The 6,000-nt window shown below is 41.9% G+C and overlaps 1 long non-coding RNA gene across 1 annotated transcript in view; it reads left to right on the forward strand.

Annotated features, from left to right (window-relative positions):
* Positions 1-5,789, forward strand: part of LOC142826754 (uncharacterized) — a 131,663-nt gene extending 125,874 nt beyond the window's left edge. Inside the window, exon 5 of the long non-coding RNA XR_012900985.1 lies at positions 5,227-5,789. This is a non-coding gene — a long non-coding RNA (uncharacterized LOC142826754). The remainder of the gene's footprint in view (positions 1-5,226) is intronic.
* Positions 5,790-6,000: the final 211 nt, after the last annotated feature.

Below are 6,000 nucleotides of genomic sequence, written 5' to 3' on the forward strand. Positions count from 1 at the left end.
GCATTGAAACGGTCCTGCTCAGGTCTAGGTGGCTGGTGTAGGGGTTAGGCTGCATTCCCCATGATGCACAGTGGCATCTGTACATCCCCAACACTGAAGTCACACTGGGAGAAGCATGTGCTATACTCCAGCTTCTGGTAGAGGCTAGAGTTTCGAAACACAGGGGCGTCATGCGCTCTTCCCGACCACCCCAAAAAATATCTGTAAACTGTCTGCTGTGGTCAACCAGGGCCTGCAGGACCATTGAGAAGTATCCCTTTCTCTTAATGTACTGGGCGGCTCTATGTTCTGGAGGCCAGATGGGGTTGTGGGTTCAATCTATGGCTCCCACGCAGTTGGGTAAGCCCAGGGCAGTAAATCCTGTGATGATGGGGTCTAGGTCTCCCAGGTGGAGGACCCTGCGTGCAGGATGGAGTTGATGGCCCTCACCACCTGCAAAAGGAGACAAACAAACACACAAAAGAGAGAATCAAAGGGGGTGCCTGAACCTTTTGGAGGTCCCCGTCCTTCCTTGTTCCTCTCCCACAAACACCCCAGGATCCACCCCCTCTGAGGCCACCCCTCCTGCAGGGCTGTGTGTGTGGCACTGCAGAAGCCCCTGGGGATGGGGATTCCCCTGTGCTACTCATTGCACCTCCTGCACCCCCCTTTCCCTAGGGTCCCCATTTCCAGTACTCCCTCCCCCACTCCAGGGACTGCAGACCAAGAGTTCCTTATCTCCATGAAGAGGGCCCCGACAGTGGACTTTCCCATGCCAAACTGGTAGCCCACAGACTGTCTGGGGTGGTGAGCTTCCAGACAATGATGGTGACCCGCTTCTCCAGGGGGATGGCGGGTCTCATTGGGGTGTCCGCTCAATGTAGGGCAGGGGCCAGACACACAGCTCCATGAAGGTGGCTTTCCTCATCCTGAAGTTATGGAGCCACTGCTGGTCGTCCCACCGCTCCATCACCAGCTGGCCCCACAAGTTGGAACTTGTATCCAGCCTCCAGAACCTTCTCTTCACTATAGGGTGCAGTTGCAAGGGCCTTGCTCCTGTATGTAGGCAGAGGGTTTTGATGATGAACTCAAAATTGAGCTCCTGCAAGACCATGAAGGCAGCCTGCACAAATTGCTGCCAAAATTGCAGCACGGCAGTATGGGGCCATCGCATGCCCAGAGGCAGCTCTGGCTCCATGGCAAGAAGTGTACTGTGGTGTCCAAAAGCTGGGCAACCAGAGCATGCAGTGAAAATGCTTTGCTCGGAGAGGTAGGCAAGCAAGCAGAAGAAGCTGAGAATTGGCTGTCCAGCGGGGTCCCTTTAAGCACATGTCTCAGATAGCCTTAGGCAACAGCACCCAGAAGCAACTGACCTATCCCTGTGCTTACCTAATCCCTGACAGAACTGGTTCTGGGTGGCCTTAAATGTGAGATAGAGTCCACACTGATTGGATGCTAACTTTCGAAATAGTAATTACTACTTTGTTGCACTTTTTGTGTGTGGACGCGCTATTTCAAAACAAGCTTTTCCAGAAGATCTCTTCCGGAAAAGCTTATTCTGAAAGAAGCCTGCAGTCTAGATGTAGCCTTACTTAGGGTACGTCTACACTGCATTGTTATTTCAAAATATCTTATTTTGAAATAGCATGTCTACACTACAGGAAAGCTTCAAAATTAGTCTAAAGCAGGGTTCCCTAAGGTAGATGTGCTATCTCGATTTAGAGCCCCAGGAGGCACTGGGGTGGAATAACTTAGAATGTTCCTAGTGAGAGGCTATTTCGAAATAGCAGCAGCGGAGCGTGTACGCATGCTTTATTTTGAAATAGCTGTTTCAGAATAGGCATTATTCCTCATAGAATGAGGTTTACAGACGTTGGAATAAGCTGTCTATTATTTCAATATTATTTTGAAATAACAGAATGGCTGTGTTGCTGCTTGCATTGTTATTTCGAAATAACACTAGTTATCTTGAAATAACAGTGCAGTGCAGATGCACCCTTACTATCCTCTTTTCTCATTAACTGATTTCTCACACATTTAGGGAGATCATCCACTACTTTACAGTATTCCACTCAAAATAAAATATTAAATTCAGCCAGCTACTATCCTAATTAATCATAATGTACTTACCTGCTTTCAGATGTAATTTTCAATAGGCATACATTTAAGATTAGCTGTAATTGAACATCCTGTCCCTCCTTGCTCTGGCATAATGGAATTTAATTTTAGTGATCAGTTCATTGTCTTCTTAGCAAATGTGCCACATGCCTCAGGTGGCACATGAACAGAATTCATCACTGAATTTTGATCCATTGATTGGATCATTAGATTCCCTAGCCCAGGCAGGGTCTTGAAGGAGAGTGGGATATGAACACTGCTCCAGCTTGTTACGGTGAGAACACACCACATTTTACCTTCCAAAAATCATTCCCTATTTGTGCCTTTTGTCTTGACCCTTTGCTGAGACTGCTTAAGGGCATTTGATTATAAGTATCAGAGTGCAAATTATTTCTTATTTTTCCAAGGTTGAAAAGTCTGTATGCTGAGTGTCACTCATCTGTGAGTGAAGAAGAGTGTGACTAAAAGCCAGGATTAACTGGTCAGCCTTGACACTATAATGCCTTCTATTTTTTCTCAAAGTTAAATCCTGGAAGATGAAAACCATTCCATTAAAATGTGTATTTCACGTACACTTTTACTGTAAGGATCTGTTCATTTACTGGACTACATTACATTATTTTGACTTGTCGAACCAAAAGTTTTGTCAACACTAACCTTTATTCTGTTAAATTTCTCACTGTTGTGAACACCAGCTTAGCTCCACTCATGGTACCAAGTGATGTGAGACTAGTGTAAACAAAGCACTGGAAAAGACTGCAATTTTTTCCACAGTATGTAGACTTTTTTGTTGCTACCATACATGACGTGAACCAAGGTCATAACAGTGAGAAAAGTCTCAGAGAAAAGTCTGGTGCCTATACAATCTCACAAAAGAATGGGGCAGAATATAACATAAAAACCAACATTACCCTTTATTTCTGTGTCCCTCAGAAAGTATGTCTGATGTACCTACATGCTACAAACTCACCAAGAGTTCTGTTCGTACTATGCATGTTTTAAGTAGATACTTTCAATCAGATAATATGAGACTATTTGAAAACTTTGCTTTTGCTCTATTATGGTTCTAGAAGTGTTTAAAGCAATATTTTCCTGTCTTTATTCTAACAATTTCTGTTTAAAATCTACTAGGAAAGTCAGGATTAGAACTCTTCTTCTTTTTCCCAGGCCTAAATTTATTCTTTTATATTCTACAGCTGCTACCCAATTTGTTACCCTGGATTAATTATTTGATTTTGCTCGTTAAGGTCCGCATATTTCTTGTTATGACCAGAGATTTGAACTCTGCAGAATCTGGTTTGCAGGATTTTGCTCTTTTGTGGGTCGATGACAATGCTGATCATGCTTTCAGTGTTATAATGTGATTGTGAGATTGGTATTCCTGTGAGATTTAGGTTGGTTTCTTCTTCTTCTTGACTGAAGGAGTGCGGAAGAATGTGGAGGTGGAAACGGAGAAGTTATGAGGTTGGAGGAGAATGTGGAAGGACTGAGGGAGACTGTGGAAGTTATGTGAGGAATGGGGAGTCTGAAGGAAATGCAGAATAAGGCTAATAAAGTGAAGACGAGACTGAGCAGGATATAGGGAAATTTGCAGTGCTGAAGCTGAGATTGAAATGTGCTAAGGAATGTGGAATTTAAGAAGCAGAGTTTTGGGAGTGCATGGAAATGTCGGGTAAAGGATGCAGACAGAAGAGGGGGAGGTGAAAATTGAGGGGATCATGCAGGGGCTAATGGTGTGACAGAAAGAAAATTTTGAAGAAAATATTTAAAAGGGAAAGGTGGGAAAATGTGGGACAGATAAAGAGTGGAGGATGAGACTGAGTGGGCTAGGGAGGAGGATGGGAAAGTGAAGGAGCTAGAATAGATGGCATAAAGAATGTTGATAGAGATAGAAAGACAGGGTACATCTACACTGCATGCTTACTTTGAAATATAAATATTCTGGCCTAAATACACTGAAACAGCTTATTTTGAAATAGCCACATCTATACTACAGGGAAGCCTCAAAATTAGTCCAAGGAAGGCTTCCCTAAAGTGGATGCGCTACCTTGATTTAGAGTCCCAGGAGGCACTGGGAGTAGTTACTTTGAATGACGCTGGAAAGGAGCTAATTCAAAATTGGATCAGTGAAGTGTCCACACTACTGCTATTCCAAAATAGCTATTTTGGAACAGGCATTATTCCTCATGGAATGAGGTTCATAGAAATTGGAATAAGCTGTTATTTCTAATTTATTTCAAAATAATGGAATTGCTTTGTAGACGTTCACATGGTTATTTTGAAATAACGGCTGTGTAGGTGCACCCCCCAGTCAGGAATAGAATGTGATCCTTCTCTGAACAGCCAGGAGAAAGAGCTGCAGTTTTGTATGTGCTTTTCAGATTGAATTTGACTCTGAAATGCTGACAAACACTTTGTGGGTCACATACCTCCACCAAAGACACAAAAATCAGAATGCATGACAAACCAAAAAACTCAAATACATTATTATCATTCATCCTAAAAATCATGAGATTAAAAAAAACCCTTCTGATTGGAGTTAGTGCTACTTCATGATTTTGTAATACTTGGCATTGTCAATAATGATTCTTTGTTTGAGAGAGTTAGAAAGAAGAGGGAACTGCACAGAGAAGGAAAGGACAAACATATCTGGTCAGAGAAGATGGAGTCCAGGAGAAGTATAACAATAATATGGTTTTGATTTATTTATTTATTAGATTAGACATGAAAGTTTGATAAAGCACCTTCTATGAGTACATATGGTAGGACTCTTTCCGCATTAGCTTCCTAAGTATTTGCATGTCCTTTTTAAAAAATTTGTGATGTAGTTTGAAAAGCTATTCGTTAAAATGTTGTTTATCAAACCAGGCTAAAAATCTCTTCCGTTCTTGGGGCAGCTGACTTGCATGAATTGGCATAGCTGCATTAAACTCAATGTAGCTATACCAACGTACACCAGCTGAGATTCTGGCTGCTTACAAAGACACTCACATTAAATATCTTCTCTTGGGAAAAAATGGTGGACCATCCTTTTGGTTTGGGGTATAGTTTGCCACACACACAAACAGTAACTTGAAAGTGCTATGTTGTACGAACATCTCATATGAAATGTTTGTTTTTCCTTCTCAGCCTCTTTGTTCAAATAAGCTGGGAACAACTCCGAATAAGGCGCATGCACGCTCCAAGAATTTACAGAGTACTTTGTAAATCATTCAAGCTTCACTTCAGCAACAAAAACACTTCTGAAGCTGGAAGACAGATAAGTTTTGATACAGTGCTTTCTTGAAAATTCTGAGTGAATAAAGTAGTCTCGAGTGAAAGTTTCCAGTATGGATTACCTATAAAAAGAATAAAAGAGATGAACATTGAAGGTTTTTCATGGCTGTAAACAAATAATTTGTGAGCACTCTGCACTCAGACCACAAATAGAACCAAGAATTAGAAGTGCCCCTAGCTGACCAGCATATACATATATCATTGGTCTGGTGTAATGAAGATTACCTGATAAAGATCACAATATGACAGTTTTCCTTTTGCACTGGCTGCTGAACAGCCAGAAACTGTTTTCCGCGGCCAGCCAACTATTGATCCAGCTCCCTCCTGTCAGTGATGCAGTTAATGGGAATTCCACAGGCAAATAAAAGCTACATTTTGTCTTCATTTTCATCTGAAATATGAGCTGGTCCTTTGTACTCTAGACAGTCATTTATTACTCATTTTCCTTTATTGATGTTTATGAGCTGAAGCATAAAATGATTCTCAAATGTAGTTTAATTGAGGCAGCAGTTGACACTGTGACCATGATTACTGCTGCACCATCAGCTGCATTAAGTCCATGAATCAAGGTTTGCTTTTCATTGGTCTTTGAGGCAGCATTCGGTAGAAAGTATCCGTAAAATGCAA

This window comes from Pelodiscus sinensis, chromosome 2, assembly GCF_049634645.1.
Source record: "Pelodiscus sinensis isolate JC-2024 chromosome 2, ASM4963464v1, whole genome shotgun sequence".
NCBI classification, from domain to species: Eukaryota; Metazoa; Chordata; order Testudines; family Trionychidae; genus Pelodiscus; species Pelodiscus sinensis.